Source organism: Cnephaeus nilssonii (assembly GCF_951640355.1).
Source record: "Cnephaeus nilssonii genome assembly, chromosome: 1".
Lineage (NCBI taxonomy): Eukaryota > Metazoa > Chordata > Mammalia > Chiroptera > Vespertilionidae > Cnephaeus > Cnephaeus nilssonii.
Window position 1 is genome coordinate 89,603,232 of NC_137072.1, and position 19,368 is coordinate 89,622,599.

The window sequence follows — 19,368 nt, forward strand, 5'->3', positions numbered from 1 at the left end:
CTCTTTGTCCTCAGGCACATAGTTCTCATACTCCTTGTCTATCTGTTACAGGCACCTCTCACTGACACTCAGTCCCATGAGTCAGTGGGAGAAGGCTGTCCCCAACCACAATCCTTGTCTTGTCATATAAATGAATTTATATGAGAGACCTTGACTGCTTTGTGAAAAGCCGATTTATTAAAGCATGCACCTTTATTGAAAAAGCAAAGCAAAGCAGGCAAACCTGTACATGGGGCTTATGAAGCACAGATGGGCTCTCAGCTAATCTGAAGAGCAAGTTGGGTGGGGGTCTGAGGCATCATATACCTTCCTGTCCATAGGCTTCAAAATTCCTCTGCTGACTATTTTGGTACAGATTAATTCTCAAGGTCCCTTTTTTAATTTTGTTGTGACCTTCCCAGAATTCATGAAAAGCACCTGACAACTTTATCCTGCCAGGCCTTGAGATTGCTGGCTTCTCAGCTCAGGGAGTATAATGGCCCTTTTTTCCTTTCCCCTTCCCCTTTCCCCCCCTCCCTTTCTGCATGCTCTCATTAGGGAGGTGTTTTTTTGTTTGTTTGTTTGTTTTGTGTGTGTGTATGTGTGTTTTTTTGTTGTTGTTGTTTTGTGTGTGTGTGTTTTTAAAACCACTTCTCTGTATCCTTGGCTGGGGAAGATAATGGCTTGTTAGTTACCAGCTGGCTACAAATTGCACACTGGCCTTATTTTAACTTTCCTGTCTCAGTTTCCCTATTCCTCTGCCCTGGAATCCTGTAACATATCCACCAGATTGAGGCAGAGAACTGTAATGTCTAGGAGACAGAGAGCATTACATGGAAGTAACCTGAGTGCTTGATTCACTATGTGAAGGAGAGCAACAAGGAACATACGTGTACTAGTAGAACTGCTACATGGTTGGGAAATACTTTTGTACTCTGTTAAACCCTGAAATTCAGTGCTTATTTATTACAGTAGAGATTTATATCAGAAGTGGGGGGGGGGGTGTTACTATAAGAAAACACTAAAATTTGTGACTTGGCTTAGCAGCCTGGTTGTGGGTATCAAATATAGAAGGAAAAGGCTGGAGATTGCTGTTTACCACGACACAAGATTTTATGAAACTGTCACCTGGTGTTTCAAGGAATGGTAGTGGCTGGTACAACAAATTTTGTATTGATCAGTACATACTATTTAAAGCCATTGGCATGGATAAGATCCACTCATGACAGTATATTCTGATTACATATATGAAACAATAAAGAAAAATTAGTACTATCATATGCTTAGACTTGGAAAACGTGGTGTATGAATATTACAAGAATAAAATGTTACGAACGTAATAGAGAATAAAGAAAAGAAAAATTCTATAGATTTTTGGTAATTCATAGGTAATTAACAGTGAAGGTTTTTAACAAAAAAACTTTAGTCCTCTGTAGACTATTGGCAGCTATAATTGTTCTTTCTGCTTGTTAATGTACAGATTTACTGAAGGAAAGAAGCAAAAAAAAAAAAATGGGAGAGTAGTATTTTTCTTCTGTAGTTGTAGCTTTCACTATATCACTTAAAATATTATTTAATTATTTATTTTAAATTCTTCACCTGCCTCATTACTGTCCCCTTCCCCTTTTTAAATTTCTTCATTTTGCCCGGATGCTAGACAAAAGACCTCATGAAGGTAATGCTTAGAGCAATATGGATTCCAACTGGTCTCTGTGCATCAGCATAATGTGGTCCATGAGAAGCTCTGATTAGTATTCTTAAAAGAGCGTCGCCAGCATAAACACCACTGAGTCCTTCAGAGTCTTTATCATCTGCTTCTGTCTTGGCTAGAATGAGTCAAACTTTCAGAGAATATAGTACAGCTGAGTTCAGTTTATATCTAAATTCTTTTTCTTGATCTATTCCTCTAGTTCTTGATGTACTTTGAATACAGAAATTATAAAAATGTGAAAGTTTAACATATATATATATAAAATACAAATATAAAATATATTTTTTCTACTTACCTACCTAACTACTTTTCAATCTATCCAATAAAAATGATGGACAGATCATATATTGGTGTAGATTTTGAAAAGATAAATTTTTGAAGGCCTGGGAGGTAGGTAGAATGACAGAGAATGACAGAGTCTTATTATGTACCACACAGTTTTCTTTAAGGCTAATAACTCCCAATAATGATGTGGGTGGGTAGATGCTAACTAAGCTGAGGAGGCAGGCTACCAGGAGTGCAGTGCATCAGACTAAACACAAACCGCTCATAAACTGAACAAAAAGCCAAAGCCAGAGAAGGAAATCATGGAGGATTAAAGCAAATGAACAATTGAAGACACAAAGTAAGAGGTTATGTAAAATATAAGCGAAATAGTTTTACAACTGAGGATGAAACTGGACAACCAATGGGTCCAGGTTATCTGTCACTACTTGAGCCAATTAAGCAGTGACAGGGTTGAATCATACATGAGCATTTATTCCAATAATGCTGGCAGTATGGGAGAGCAGCAGGTCATCAACGAAAATCTGCTCTATCCTTCCCTATAAGGCAGCTGCTCATATTGGGTAGAAGGACAAAGATTATACTGGAAAGTAGGAATTATAGGCATTTGGAAGTAGGCAAGGTATAATGGTTACCAGTTATAGGCAATAGGGGCTGGTGGGCACCTCAGGGACCAGATTGTTTTAGCAAGGAGGTTATTAATCTTCTGTGATGATAGGCAATTCTCAGATAAATGGACCACATTCCCGGGTTAACTCCCATGTCCCGGGACATACAAGTCTCAGCCAGGCTGGAATATGCTTTCTCGACTCAGAACAGAACAGTCATGGTTAACAGAACAGGATTATTATTTCTGCCCCTAACAAGAAAACTTACAAAAGATAATTTAGGTTTATACATAGTACTGGACAGAGAAATCTAATTTTCAAGAGAATAAAATTCAGTTATGCTCACATGGGCACATGGGCATCTTTCTGTGCCAACAGTTTATAGTTACAAAATATGTTTCAGGTGGCCCTCTCTGTGCATTGCTAAGAGGAGGAACATCTTAACTTCAGTGTGGATGAAGTTATCTCCAAGTAATTTTTTCTTAGAATCCTCTTGTTGAAATCTAGCTTTCTTGACCGGATCTCTCATGTTGCTGTATGTCTTTGTGATTAATTATTGTCAGGCAAGGTTCAGACATTTGACCTTGAGCTGAAGATGTTGCATTTAAAAATGAACTGATCTGGTGTAGTTGAGGTGAAAATTCTTTCCATTGCCAAAGGTCAATACTCAGTCAGACATGTGGTTCCTCTAATTGGTTGCTATATCTAAGACCTAGTGAATTAGAAACCCTTATCAAATCAGTAAGGGTGTCTTTGGTTTTCTTAAGGCAAAAACCCTATGGTCAATTGTTAATCAGTAAACTAAATCTTCAACCCATTTCATCCCATATAAATGCAAATACAAATAAACCAATCTGCAGGTACTCTCAATACATATAGCCCACTCCTTCTGCCTTTATTACTCTTCTTAATAATTGAGCCAGACCGTAGGTTAGCCATTAGTCTATTGCCAGTATGTTTTTTAATGCCTATTGTAATTATTATACTATCATCCTTATGGATTGCTCTTATGATTAACAATTGAATTATAATGATCATTGTCCTAGTTGACCCATAACAACTACTCTGTGCATACAAGCAGAGTTTGATGCATGTGGGGAAGGTCAAAGCCAGTTTATAATTCAACTTGTGAACAATAAGTTCCTGCTAAAATTTTCCTCGTATGGGTGATTTAGGATTTCCATTAGTCAGGGGTGAGCCTGAGAGAAGCAGTACCTGAGTACAAATCTTAGGGACAAACATTCACACAGAGGAGGACTATTAATAGGAGTGCTGTATGTCAGTCCATATCTTCTCCCAACATTGTGGTATGAAAAAATGTAAAATGTGTTCTTTACCAGGAAGATGTATCAACTTTCACCAATTCCAATGCTACATGTAAACTCACTGTAGGGCTGCCATAACCTTGCACTACCACTTCCTTCAACATTAAGCCCTCAGGACAATGAGGTTCTGACCCACATCAAATTGTCGTAGGAAAAAAGGCTCAGGTCTGTTGACCACAGTAACCGAATTTTGGTCAAACTAAAGATAACATCTAAGGCCTCAGTTGTGTTTCTGCTCCAGGCCCAGGAAAGCAGCAAAACCAAATGAAGCTATGCCATGGCTGACATCAGGACCAACTGTGATGACTAATGACCCGCTGCCCTAGTGCTGACCAATCAATAGAGACCACAGTCCTGAAAGGACACACCTGGAAAGCTGATGATTATACTATGGAGATCTTCCCCTTGGACCTCCCCTAGGGTCTCCACCTTTGGAGAGCAAATAAAAGCCCTCAAGACAAAGGACTCAGGGGCGCTCTCTCTTAGGAGCATGCACACAACTCGCCCCCTTCTTTTCTCAGGGTCTCTCTCTCTCTCTCTCTCTCTCTCTCTCTCTCTCTCTCTCTCTCTCTCCAGTGCCTTTCCTTCACTCCTTCCCCCAGGTGGGTTTTATTTCTTCTTCTTCTTTTTTATTAGATTTTTTATTGTTTAAAGTATTGCATATAGTATTACATATGTCTCCTTTTCCCCCAATTAACCTCTCCTGGGCTACCCCCACCCACCAGCACATGCCCTCACCCCCCCTACTGTCTGTGTCCATTGGTTATGCTTATTTGCATACATACAAGTCCTTTGGTTGAGCTGTTACCTTCCCCTCTTGCCTTCCCTCTGGAGTTTGATGGTCTGTTCACTGCTTCCCTGTCTCTATTTTTGTTCATCAGTTTATGTTGTCCATAATATTCCACAAATGAGTGAGATCATGTGATATTTAATGTTCTCCAACTGGCTTATTTCGCTTAGCATAATGCTCTCCATGTCCATCCATGCTGTTGCAAATGGTAAAAGTTCTTTCTTTTTTTCCCCCAATATATTTTATTGATTTTTTACAGAGAGGAAGGGAGAGGGAGAGAGAGTTAGAAACATCAGTGAGAGAGAAACATCTATCAGCTGCCTCCTGCACACCTCCTACTGGGGATGTGCCTGCAACTAAGGTACATGCCCTTGACCGGAATCGAACCTGGGACCCTTGAGTCCACAGGCTGATGCTCTATTCACTGAGCCAAACCGGCTAGGGCGAGTTCTTTCTTTTTTACAGCAGCATGGTATTCGATTGTTTATATGTACCACTGTTTTTTAATCCACTCATCTGCTGATGGGCACTTAGGCTGTTGCCAAATCTTAGCTATTTTAAATTGTGCTGCTATGAACATAGGGGTCCATGGATCCTTTCTGATTGGTGTTTCTGATTTCCTGGGATATATTCCTAGAAGTGGGATTACTGGGTCAAATGGGAGCTCCATTTTTAGTTTTTTGAGGAAACTCCATACTGTTTTCCACAGTGGTTGCACCAGTCTGCATTCCCACCACCAGTGCATGAAGGTTCCTTTTTCTCCACATCCTCACCAGCACTTGTCCTTTGTTGATTTGTTGATGATAGCCATTCTGACAGGTGTGAGATGGTATCTCATTGTCATTTTGATTTGCATCTCTCGGATGATTAATGACTTTGAGCATGTTTTCATATGTCTCTTGGCCTTCTGTATGTCCACTTTTGAAAAGTATCTATTTATGTCCGTTGCCCATTTTTTGATTGGTTTGTTTATCTTCCTTTTTTAAGATGTATGAGTTCCCTATAAATTTTGGAGATTAGGCCCTTATTGGATATAACATTGGCAAATATGTTCTCCCACTCAGTGGGCTTTCTTGTTGTTTTGTTGATGGTTTCTTTTGATGTAGTCCCATTTGTTTATTTTCTCTTTAGTTTCCATTGCCATTGGTATTTTATTGGGGATTGCATTCAGGCACATTTTCTTTGCCTTCTTTCTCCTAAGCTCCAAGAACTCTTCTTTGGTCTCTTCAACTTGTTTCTTTAGTTCACACAGTCCAGCTACATCCCTTCTTCCATGGCTCATTTCTTCTACATGTGTGACTTTCTAAATAAAATTTCTCTTGTATTTGAGTCTTGGATCTGAATTATGTCTTATCCAAGCCCAAGGACCAAGGTCTAACATCTGGTGTTGTTCACCATTAACAATAATGAATGGGTTAGACATGGTTCTGGAAGCTTAGCATGGATGAGAGTCACCTGGACAGCTTGTTGAAACACAGATTGCCAGGACCCATCTCAGAGCCTCTGATTTAGTAGGTCAGGAGTTGCATCAGAGAATCTTCATTTCTAGGCAGGGCCCTGCTGATGCTGGTGCCACTGATCAGGGACCACACTTTGAGACTCTTCCTTGTGGAGTCTCAGAATCATTTGCAACCCAAAGCTCCATGCAATCAGCAGCCAAAATATTTCCCAATCTTAGCATAAAACAATATCCCTACCTACTAAGCAGAGTAGGAAATAGTCCCAGTATTTCAGAAGAAATTGCTGCTAATTCTGCTAAAATCAGTGTCCATGCTTCTGAAACTCTTTACTGGCTATTTCCTGGAACCTCTAGCATTTCCAAAAGTTGCTACTGGAGTGAAAGACAAGCATTTAAAATTTTAGTAACATTAATTTTAATCAGCCTTTCTCTCTTCCTTTAATTCCCCATCTTTGTTATTAGTAATTAATATTGAAGATGCAAGCATACCGATATATGACAGAAAAACCAAATTAATCATTGAAGCTTTCAGCACCACTTACATTGAAATTTTAGTAAAGTTTTTTGAAGCTGTGTAATGTAAATTACGAACCAAATGAACTTGAATTTAGGTAAGGTGCCACTGAAAATAATTTAAAGCTTAAAATACTATGGCCTGGGATGCTGGGATGCTTTTGCTCTAAAGTTGGGCTTATATTTGAAATGTGACATCCTGTCTTTCTATTCAGAAATTGGCAGGTATAGAAAAGAGTAAGAAATATAAAAGTTTCTTGTACTTACTGAAGGAGAAAGTAAGCAGGAAGGACTTAGAACTTGTACATCTAGGCAGGAAATAAAAATGAAGGGTAATCATGTGAAGAAAAATAATCTGACACAGTTACACAGTGAGGACTGAGAGCTGGATACAGAAATAGACCAATGGACAGTCATAGTCAACCAATTGGAAATGGCTTTTAAATATGCCTTTCCTTTGGAAAACCAAGGCATCATAAGCTTGTGTAATGAAACTATAGCTTAGCTCAACCTAAGCATTTTCAAGAGAACCATATTATGTTAAAACTTTCTTAACTGAATGCAGAACGAGTGTAGTGCCCCTCCTCTCTAAAAAAAACAAAAAACAAACAAACAAAAAAACAACAACAAAAAAACCAACTATAAAGAAGAGGAGTCCTGATGTTATTAGGGTGGAAGGTAAAGGTCCTTAATGAATAGCTTTCACAGCCAAGTGTTCTGGGATTCCAGAGTCAAGTACACTACTCTTGTGTATCCCTTAACTGACCCAATGTCCTTGGGAAGGTGTGCTTGGAAGCACTTGTCAAAATTAATCTCAGAAGTACTGGGATGCTAAAGCTCTCCCACTGAAACTTCCATAAATAGATTGGAAATAGAGGATGATGTTGAATTGAGCTTAAGAAAGAAACATAAAAAATAAACAAATGCTCTCAAGCATGAATAAATCTTAGTTAAAGACAGTCTCATAACTTTTCCTTGACATACTGCTGGTTTTGTACTTCAACTACAGATTGTTTTGATGCGAGGGATTTCTGGTTTCGAATCCCTGAATTTAATGGCTATTAACAAGAAAGAGATTATTTGCTGTCCTATTATCATAGACAATTTAATGTGTTTGACATATACAGGGTGTCCCAAAAAATATATATACACACTTTCTGACAGGGGTGAGATGGTACCGTATTGTCATTTTGATATGCATCTCTGAGATGATTAGTGATTTTGAGCATGTTTTCATATGTCTCTTGGCCTTCCTTATGTCTTCTTTTGAAAAGTATCTATTTAGGTCCGTTGGTTTGTTTATATTCCTTTTGTTAAGTTGTATGAGTTCCCTGTAAATGTTGGAGATTAAACCCTTATTGGTGATAACATTGGCAAATATGTTCTCCCATGCAGTGGGCTTTCTTATTGTTTTGTTAATGGTTTCTTTTGCTGTATAGAAGCTTTTTATTTTGATGTCGTCCCATTTGTTTATTTCCTCTTTAGTTTCCATTGCCCTAAGAGCTGTATTGGTGAAGATACTGCTTCAGCATATGTCTCACACCTGTCAGAATGGCTATCATCAACAAATCAACAAATGACAAGTGCTGGCGAGGATGCGGAGAAAAAGGAACCCTCGTGCACTGCTGGTGGGAATGCAGACTGGTGCAGCCACTGTGGAGAGCAGTATGGAGTTTCCTTAAAAAACTAAAAATGGGACTCCCATTTGACCCAGTAATCCCACTTCTAGGAATATATCCCAAGAAACCAGAAACACCAATCAGAAAGGATATATGCACCCCTATGTTCATAGTGGCACAATTTACCATAGCTAAGATTTGGAAACAGCCTAAGTGACCATCAGCAAATTAGTGGATTACAAAACTGTGGTACATCTACACAATGGAATACTATGCTACTGTAAAAAAGAAGGAATTCTTACCATTTGCAACAGCATGGATGGACCTGGAGATCATTATGCTAAGTGAAATAAGCCAGTCAGAGAAAGATAAATATCACATGATCTCACTCATTTGTGGAATATAATGACCAACGTAAACTGATGAACAAAAACAGATCCAGAGACAGAGAAACATCAATCATACCATCAAACCTCAGAGGCAAGGTAGGGGAGGGTGGGGTAAGGGGGAATGATCAACCAAAGGACTTGTATGCATGAATATAAGCCGAACCAATGGACACAGGGTGGTGAGGGCATGAGTGGGGGGGGGGGGGGGTTAGGGGGTCAATGGGGGATAAGGACACATATGTAATACCTTAATAAAGAAAAAGAAAAATAATAAATAAATAAATTAAAAAATATATATACACACTTTAACAGCTGATAGCTCAATTTTGAAAATGAAATGTGTTTTTAATAAACACTGACTTTATAATTATCCAAACTGTGTGTATACATTTTTGGGGAACACCCTATATATACCTTCTCTGAAATATGCTGTAGCAATAAATAGAAACAGCAAACTAAATTAAAGTGAATAATGGAATTTAAGACATACAGCTTTCTGACACTACATCTATTTAACCAGAGAAGCTAATGCAGATTATAATGTCAAGTTCAATGAAGTCTGATCTCCATGACAACAGTTGGGCAATCTAAAGGCACTGACATGGTTATGAAACTTTTTGGTTTTACATTCTGGAGTCAGAGTTTAATTAGTTCTCAATCCCAATGGGAATAGAAAAAAGTAGGGGGACATAAAAAGAGTCAATATTTACTGACAGTTATAATCTGTCACTTGTATTTCCTGAAGGCTAAACAATAAAACCCTTTCCTGGGCCAGAGATTGGGGTTTTGAGCAAAATATTTATCTCTTTTGCTGGTTCCAATAAAATGATGTTATACTTTCTTAATATAATAAAAGATAGCCCTTAGAAAATGTCAAAGAAAATTTCCCTTCTCCTGTTCAGTTAAATTGTGCCATTTTCCCCAATGTACTATAGATCTCAAACTTGCTAATAGAGCTATTTAGTAAGTATGGTATTATATTGGACAGAATACATATAGACTACTCTGTTGTAATCTGTATCATATATTATTTATTTATCACATATATTTTTTTCAATTTGCCTCAACTATGTAGTTTAACTATTAGGCCAGGATCATGAAATATACATAAAGGAAAAAAGGAGATCACCATAATAACTTGCTATCTTTGTATACCTTTCATTCTTCAAGAATAATAGTGTTGCATATAAGGACCTATCCTTGATTATATCTGTGAAATATTATGTCAAATATTTTTTTGTGGCTAGCAGACACAAAAATATGATATTTCTACTATATAATGAACCATAACAATCCCAGAGATTTGAGGCAAAGTCATCAGTTGTTTGGTAGATTTTTAGGATTTATAACTTTGGAGATTCCATAACATCTTACTTAAACTTTCACTTTATAAAAATGCACAAGCTATGTTCAAACATGATAATTCTTTTTTAAAAAATATATATTATTAATTTTTTATGGAGAGGAAGGGAGAGAGAAAGAGAGTTAGAAACATCTATGAGAGAGAAACATCGATCAGCTGCCTCCTGCACACCTCCTACTGGGGATGTGCCCACAACCAAGGTACATGACCCTGACCGGAACCAAACCTGGGACCTTTCAGTCCACAGGCCAACGTTCTATCCACTGAGCCAAACCGGTTAGGGCCAAACATGATAATTCTTATCTGAAACTTATAAATTATAATAAATATGATAGGATTACAGAAGAGTCTTAACCTTCTATTAATCTGTAATATTAAGCATGGGATCTCTGGCAGACAAGAATATGTCTTCCAACAGCTTTATAGCAATGATCAATTTTCACTTAGGTCTTGGACACCTGTATCTCCCACCCCTTCCCTTAGATACAATGCTTTTCTTTTATCGCAGTTTCACTGAAAACCATCCAGGAATGTAATAATGATAGGGCTTCTAATAATGGTTCCAGAGAACTAGGTGATTCCCTTCTGCAGAAAACAAATGTAAAATGGATAAAATGATCAACAGAAACATATGAAGATATTGGATGTTAACTAGAGGCATATAAAAAATTAAAAAGTTTAATGAATTACACAGTTCCCATTAAGAAAGGCAGAAGGAATGGCCTTCTTGTCTGGAGCTGCTCCTCACCTCTGCCTTCCTTCCAAATGAATCTAGAAGAACGATACCTTAAAACTAAGAAGCTCTTCTGCTAGATATGTCAATTCTGGATGAAGAGAGAAAACCTTTGTTTAGGCTGACAGATCTGTCATGAAATCACAGGGAAAATCTTCAGTTATCTAGCTCAAGATTGCATTCTGGGTTAGGCCAGTCGGCAAGCCACTTTATTGGAGAGAACCAATGAAGTGAAAGAACCAAATAACGAGTGAGAAAACACATCACTCCTAGACCTTCCCCTATGACAGCTGACCCTTCTTGGGAGAAGAAGACTTTAGAAATCCTGGCAAAATATGAAAGGCTAGGGAGGTGGAGAACAGGCTACAACTTGTATCTCTTAACCCATTGGCAGAGGGCGGAAGTCTTATTGGTTTGAGGTGTTTGACCACAACCTCTGCCCATCATATTCAACCTGCTAAAAGTCAAAGACAAAGAAAGTATTACTCAAGCTACAAGTGAAAAACAACTCATCACACATGGGGACAATGTGATGATTATTCCTCATCAGAAACAATAAAGTATGGAAGGCAGTAAGGTGACATAGTCAAAGTACTAAAAGAAAAAAATGTTTCCATCAAGATTCTTTTCCAGCAAAACAATCCCTCAAAAACAAAGACAAAATTAAGGCATTGTCAGAGAAGCTAAACAGATAAGTTTACATTTTTTTAAAAATTGGCAGACATTTGCTATAAAAAAGAGAAGGTTTTTAGGGTAAAGAGAAATAACTCCAGTTGGTAACTTGTAGCCACAAGAAGAGGAAATAAGAAGGATAATAAAGACACAAAAATATGAGACCAAAAAATCAAATAACAAAATGGCAAATGTGAATTGAACCATATCACTAATAACATTAAATACTAGAGGCCCGGTGCACGAATTCGTGCACTGGTGGGGGACATGGCTGCGAGGATTGGAGCTCCACTTATCCAGGCTGTGGACCCACCCTCTGAGTGCCTGTTCCCACTGTGGGAGCACACTGACCACAAGGGGGCAGCACCTGTGTCGAGTGTCTGCCCTCTGGTGGTCAGTGCATGTCATAGAAACTGGTGGACCAGTCATTCTGGTTGTTCCACCCTTCAGTCCTTGGGCTTTTACATATATAGATGAGTAAATTAAACATTCCAATCAAGTCAAACAATGTTACAATGGATTTTAAAAAATGTTCAATGTACTGATGCTTTTTCCAACAAAGTCACATTTAACACCTTTCAAACTAACTTCCAAGAACAACTCATTTGAAATGTAATATCCAGAATTTACACAGGAAGGTGCCCAAAATTGGTATTATTTAATTTTTTGGATACTGAAGATTCAACTCAGATTTAAGCTGCTAAGCAAAGACAAAAACTAGAACATAGAAGAATAGGATTGGTCGGATCTGACTATCTTTCTCCTCCATATGCGTGATTTTCTATACATCAAAAAGTAAAAAATTTAAAGAGGTTTACTTGCTTCATTTTCAATTCTTTACCACCCACCTATTTTTTAACAAGAAAAAATGCAGCAGCTCTTTCCCTTACACCACCCACTATCACTTTTAAGATCTCATTAAATTTAAAAAATAGATGCCTTCATTGAGTGTATAAAATTAGAGTTACTCTGCCCCCGAATCCATTAACCTCTCTAAGAGGGCTCTCTGATGCTGATGTTGATAATGCCCGTTTGGTTTACATGCTGTGCAGAAAATAAATGAAACTGAGAACAGAGAAATGATACAAGCAGAAGAGAAAATTTGATATATGCTTTTTAATCTGTAGCACTGGGATTTCCTGAAAAATAAACATACCACCAGTCATGCCAATTGATCCACACTGTGCCATCCCAGCTAAAGGCCACCTCAGATGAGGGGAACAGGAGTATGTAGAGCAAACATGGCACATGCCAGAGAGAAGCCTGGGCAGAATGTACAGCTGACGTTGCAACAGCCAATTCAAAAATGCAGCCTGGTTACTGTGAGTGTCTTAGTGTTTGAAATGAGCTATAGAGTACAAAAATGTATTCTAATGTACACTAGGAGATTGCACAGGTTTCAACATTAAAGGACTATAGTAAAGGAATAAAGATAGGTCAGGGGACAGAATCAAAATTCTGATTTAAAGATGTTTATTGCCACTTTTCTTTTAATATATTTGCTTACATGTATTTCACCCCTACTGTGTATGGAGATTATTGGTATGTGAATGAATGAAAGAATAAAATTTTATCTAAAAGAACTTAAGCCATATTATCTAAGTTTAATAAACATGGTGGAAGAATAAATGAGGTTTTTAGATCTTCTGTTTCTCCCCTAGTCCCAACACACATCCTTTCCCAGCCCCCTGCCTATTTGGTTTCAATTAGCACTTGGTAAAAGACTGGTTGTACAATCCTATTCTTTTCTCACCCTCCTCCTGTTTACCCAAGGCTGGTTGAGAGACTGTTGACATTTTCACTCCTTCCAGAATTATGAATACCTGGAATAGACATACTGGCCCCTGTCTCAGATGATGGCTAGTGTGATATTCTGGTAGAATTCAAGACTGGGCTCTCTCTAAGTCAGCTGGTACTCATGCTGGATTCCTTATTACATATTTGAATATTACCAGTGGCCAGCAGAGTGTGTCTTTTATACAAACATTCTGGTGTGAATATTAAAATACAAGCATGGAGCTTCCTTCCCCTGGCTGCTGGCACCGTCTTTGCTCGGGCCGGAGCCACCTTTCTGCCTTCCCATGCTGCCCAGAGGCCTGGAGCGGCTGGGGCAGTGTGGAACACCTGCATTGACACAAGCTTCCTGCCCAGCCCCCTGCTGCTGGTGCCTGTGTATGCAAATTAACCCACCATCTTTGTTGGGTTGATTTGCATACTCACTCCTGATTGGCTGGTAGATGTCGCAAAGGTAGAGTCAATTTGCATTTTTCTCTTTTATTAGTGTAGATTATTCTTAACTGGTGAAGAGCAAAGAGTTAGTTTCTTTCAAAATTAAAGTGATAAACCAAATCAAAATGGCTTATTATCTTAAAAATTAAGATGAAAGACAGTGTTATCAATTTTGCTGACAGAGGAACCTTTTGTATTAGGCATAGAGTTAAGAGGAAGTTTGAATTGGTATTGCAGCATCAAAGTACACAGTAAGTGCCAAGTAGAAATCCAGAGAGAAAATAGCTCGTTACGTTTTGGTGATTTAGAAGAAAGCCTGTGATAGCATTTTAAATTCAGATGGGTAAGGACTAAAGTGGGCCACAAGCTAGCCTATTGTCCATGAATTGTCTACGGAAAAGCATAGCTTCTCGCTCTGTTAAAAAGAGAAATCAGAAAAGGGAAAAAAACACACACACCTAAATGTGCTCAGAAATAGAATCTAAGGATATTGAGTGAACATTATACCAAATGTTTCTATCTATTCTGCTAGATGAGAGAAATTTAAATGGCTTTAGTTCAAAGAAGTAAAGGATTACAAGGACAGCAATTATTCTTTCTACTTTATCATAACAATAAAGAGTTTCTCCTCTTCTAAATTTTTTTGGATTGTTTTTTACTAATACTGAACTACATATGTATTTTGAAATGTCATCAATAATGTGAGAAGGAAAAGCATACTAGATTTCAATATACTCTAAGTAGGTTCAATGGACCAATGGTTTGCAAAAGTGCATCAATTTTTTTGGTTGACAGAATATATATGTATAGATTTGAATAATCAGAAAATTCACATTATTTTCTGATCAAGAAATGTAGGTTTATCTATATGTTTTTAATTTTTTCCCAGTCTTATGTAAGGCCTTATACATTCTCTCAGAACATGTGGCTCAATGACATGATGACCTATAAGTATTAAAATTGTGTTCATTTATAGCAAGGTATGGACTGACGTAAGCTATTTTGAGATGATCCTTGAAATAGTAAAATAAATGAGGGGAACAAAAATATTTTTGTTATTTAATAGATAGTCTAGATTATTTTCAGAGGGTAAGAATAAAGACTGATGATAATATAGCAAGATTTTGCATTGTCAAATATTGTGCAAAAACTATTGTGTTTCAATTTCCATGTTACAGGCAAAGAATGCTAACAGTGTCAGAATAAAAAAGGATAGAAAATAGAAATTTTTTTTATAGCATGCTGTGGGTGGCTTCCAATTATTTTCCAATAAAGGTTTTATGTAAATTTTATAAACTCTCTTAGGCATTTCAGCAGATACATTTCTTTCTAAATATTGCAAAGAAATTTTCTTTTTATATTGTCTAAAATAATTTAACTTTTTGGCTCTGGCAATTTCAATGGTTCAGGATCCAGAATGGGTTTGTTACATGAAAATAACTTTAGGACAATGAATTTTGCCCCACTCTTTATTTAACTGGCTGGAGTAATTGAAAGACTTCCGTTGGTGCTACTAAGAGATTTAAAAAATAGGTACAACAGCTAGTCTACATAGGAGTGGGTAGTAGAAGTGATGAGAGAAGATGTTAACCTATACAGTTTTCCAAGACATAAGACTTGTCTAAGAAGGAGCTGCTTGCTAAGGAAAGAGGCTCCTATGTCTTCTCTCACTAAAAAGTCTCCCAGGAATACTTTCCTATATCTAAACTGTCCTAAAATGTTCATGTTTCTCTTTTGCATTAACCCTGACATGATAATAGACAATGTTGGCAAATTTTGCTCATTACACCAAAAAAATTATGGAGGTGGTGAAACTGATCTCTGAAACCCACCTTTCCCTTCCCGCCCCCCCTTCTAATTACCTAAATGATAAAACAACGATGGACCAAGTTTCCAGGGATATTTTTACTTTGATGGGATATCTTAAAGAGCCAAAGCCTTACAGATGTTAAAGGTTAAAATTTTAAAGATATTTTTGCCAAGTACACTTGTTCATGTTCCTCTTAATAGATTACTTAATCCTTTCCTTTCTTTCCACTTGAATACTGATTCTGTGGCTTGCCTTGGGTACTTTCTCCATAATAAAATGGCCTGACATTGCAAAACTATTAAAATAGAGCAGTGACAAAAGAATGGTGAGATTCCTGTTGTGTATTCCAATGATTTCTACCCCTGAAAACTGGAAGATGAATCTCTCTATAAATAGAGCCATCCACTGGGAGAAATAGATTCATTCAATAAATGTAACCCAACTTATTGATATAAATCGATCTATCCATAGGTATTTGCTGAGTATTTACTGTGTTCCTAATGTTGTATCATTCTTGCCAACAATAGAAGTATGGGACACTGTTTCTCAACAATCTAAAGTAATAAATCAGTTTTAAAAATCCATTTTGTGGCATTTAATAAATATGATCAGAAGAAACCTTATGAAAGAGAAAAGAAAAAAAATAAAAATTTTACAGTTTGTTCATTGAAAGTTTGAAATACTATGATTTATGGTGAGAAACACTACTAATTGCAGTTGAACTTATTGTAGTGCCATAATCAAAATTAAAAAGTTGTGAGTACAATAGTGATTCTTTATATTGAACAGCTACTTCACGCTTTGAAGAGAAATCCTCTCCATCAAAATATAGAGATTTTACTGTATCAAATGAACTTATTCTTTGCATGTTAATTTTATCTAATGTAGGTTTTATTGACAACAACATTATTCACTGGCAATGACATATCTAAACCATTTTAATTTTAAAAAATCACTATAGAAATGTCAGTCTCATAACATGATAGCATTGAAAGCAGTGATTTTAGAAAAATGTCAACAAGTTCAATATATTAAAATTTTTAATTTTCAATTTTTATTTATTCATTCATTTTTAATATTTATTGTTGAAAGTATTAATATGTCCCTTTTGTTGTCAATATATTAATTTTTAACTTTTATTCGTGAAAGTGATGCTATACTTTCAAAATTCATCTTCAATGCTTCATCAACAGGAAGTGCCAACAATTTATCCTGAAATTTATTGATAAACTTAATTTAACTTATGATGAAAGAAATTCATTTTGGATTTCATTAATATCTGATAAGTTGTGCTGGGCCAGCTCAGCCAAGGGTTCGGTGAGCCTGAGGTGGGCCAGCAAAGGATTGAAGAAAAGACAGACAAAGAAATAAGCTGGGTCTAGGTGGATCTCCTGTGCCTGGCTGAGGCCACAGAGAAAGGATCCAGACTGCAAGCTGAGCCTTTATTTTATAGCCAGAGGTAAACAAGGTAGTGGCCACCATAGTTGCAATGTTCCTGTGAGTTTCACTGGTTTTGGCAGCACTTGCTGCACCTCCCACAGCCCATTAGCTACCCAGGAAGGATCTAGGGGGTGTCATAAGGTCAAGCTTATTTATGCTAAGAGGGCTCTGCCCTCTAAGCTGGGACATGTTTGTGGCTTTGCCAACAGGTCAGTCCGAGGCTTAACCTTATAGCCCCTCCCTACAATAAGTAAATATTCCTTGGATGCAAAATAATTGAAATCCTTATATCAAATTTGTTGATAACTTTTCGCAGATACATGTAAATGATCAAGACCACTACCTATCTACTTAGTAATTGTTACTAAATTCTGGGCCACATCATAACACTTTGTAGAAGCTCTCTTCTTTCAAGTCTTTCATTTTTGTTTTTGCCTTTAAGTTGTATCTACCATTGAAAAGCAGGTTACATTCCTCCTTTGCATGAGTGTATAAAGGTCCTGAAAAATAGCAAAAATACCATACAAGTATTAAGTCTGAATGTTCCATTCACAATTTTAAAGTGCTCAGATCTAACTGGTTTCTTGTATTGCACACATAATGGGGTTTTATTCTGCATTACAAATATTTTCAAGAGAGTTTTCTTGTCCTAGCCAGTTTGGCTCACTGGATAGAGCGTTGGCCTGGGGACTGAAGGGTCCCAGGTTTGATTCTGGTCAAGGGCATGTACCTTGGTTGCAGGCACATCCCCAGTAGGGGGGGTGCAGGAGGCAGCTGATCGTTGCTTCTCTCTCATCGATGTTTCTAACTCTCTATCCCTCTTCCTTCCTCTCTGTAAACAATCAATAAAATATATTTTTAAAAAAAGAGAGAGTTTTCTCGATAGCCATTGTATTTCAACATACGACAATAGTTTATGATCAGCTTTCATATTATCTCCCAATAAAGAGAATAATCCTAAATCTGACTCTTCAGTTTTTAGTGACTCACAATTTTTACTACATAACTAAACACATTATGTAGTGCATCTGACAGTTGTTTTTTTAAATATAAAAATAAAAATATTTCAGTGAAGTAGGGAGAGTGGGGATTAAGGTTCTGGCAGCAGCTCCCAAGTCCAGGTCAGCACTCCAGATCGCTTTCTTGCTTTTGTGGCTGCACCAGCAGAGCATACCCCTACACAGAACTGGAACTGGAACTGAATGTTTTCATACACTTCATGTTTATTATGTTAAAACCATTCCTAACAAATAATGAAGTTAAAAATGTCCGTGTGCAAATTGCACATCTACAGAAAGAATTGCCATGCTAAGGATATCTCTGCATTTGGTAAATGCAATGGAAAATTTAAAAGCTGGAAAAAAAGTATTTTACTAACTTTATCGCATATCATTAGCTTGTTTCTGAGGTTGACATATAGTGTCGTGGAAAAATGGTACTTGAACTACCTTTGTTGCAGCCCCACTCACTATTTTTTCAAGCAAATGCCTATGAAGTAGTCATGTACTGAATACTCAGCAGTGACGTATACATATACTTTTAGGGTTAGCAGCTCATAGTGCTACTTATCATAAGCTCACAAAATACTAATGGTTACGTATTAAACATTCACTTCAGTCAGCTTTTTAATTCAATATGCTTTCTTTTTCACAAGGTACCTTTGGTTTTGAACATTTATGTGTAGAATGTTAAAGCTGTTTAAATTTTTTTGGTTCCATTGTCCCATTAGCCAGTACATTACCTAGGACACACTCATTTTAATACTTCATCCTCAATTATGGGATTTAAAATAATATGAACTTCTTTGATCTTTATTTCTTCACAATCATTTTCATCATCATATTTTAGTTTATGACTGCTGCTGTGTTCTGAAAAGGTGTATCTTTTCTTGCAAAAATGAAGCTTGTTTACATCAACAAAATTAAATTGGGATTAAAAACAAAAATAGAAAATTTACTTTCCTAATTCAGCTAATAATATTAAACTGTAAATGTAAAACCAAGATTGATTTAAAATGAAAATGATTCTAAAAATAAGTTATAAATATAAATACATGATTAGATTTTCTCACCTATTTATACACTTTTGGTGTAGAGTTGTTAAGCTAAGTAATGGCGTACTGTAATGTGGTCTTGCTGAGTATGGCCAGTATGCAGGTCCTACTCTATGGAACTCACGGTGCAAGTTCAAAAACACTAAAACTGTTTAATGAAAAAGAATGCACTGATCATGTGTTGAGTGTCATGACAATGTCAAGTCACTGTAAACATTTCTAAATACTCTTCTTTTCCATTGTCTCAGCCTGTGGGGAAAAAAAAAAAGGTTCATGGACCAGTCCTGGTACAAGGACTACAATTTCAGTAGAGCCTGCATGGCACCAGTTATGGTTACTAAAGAGGTAAACTCAAGTCCTGGGCCATCTCTCCGGTGCGGACCATGTGTG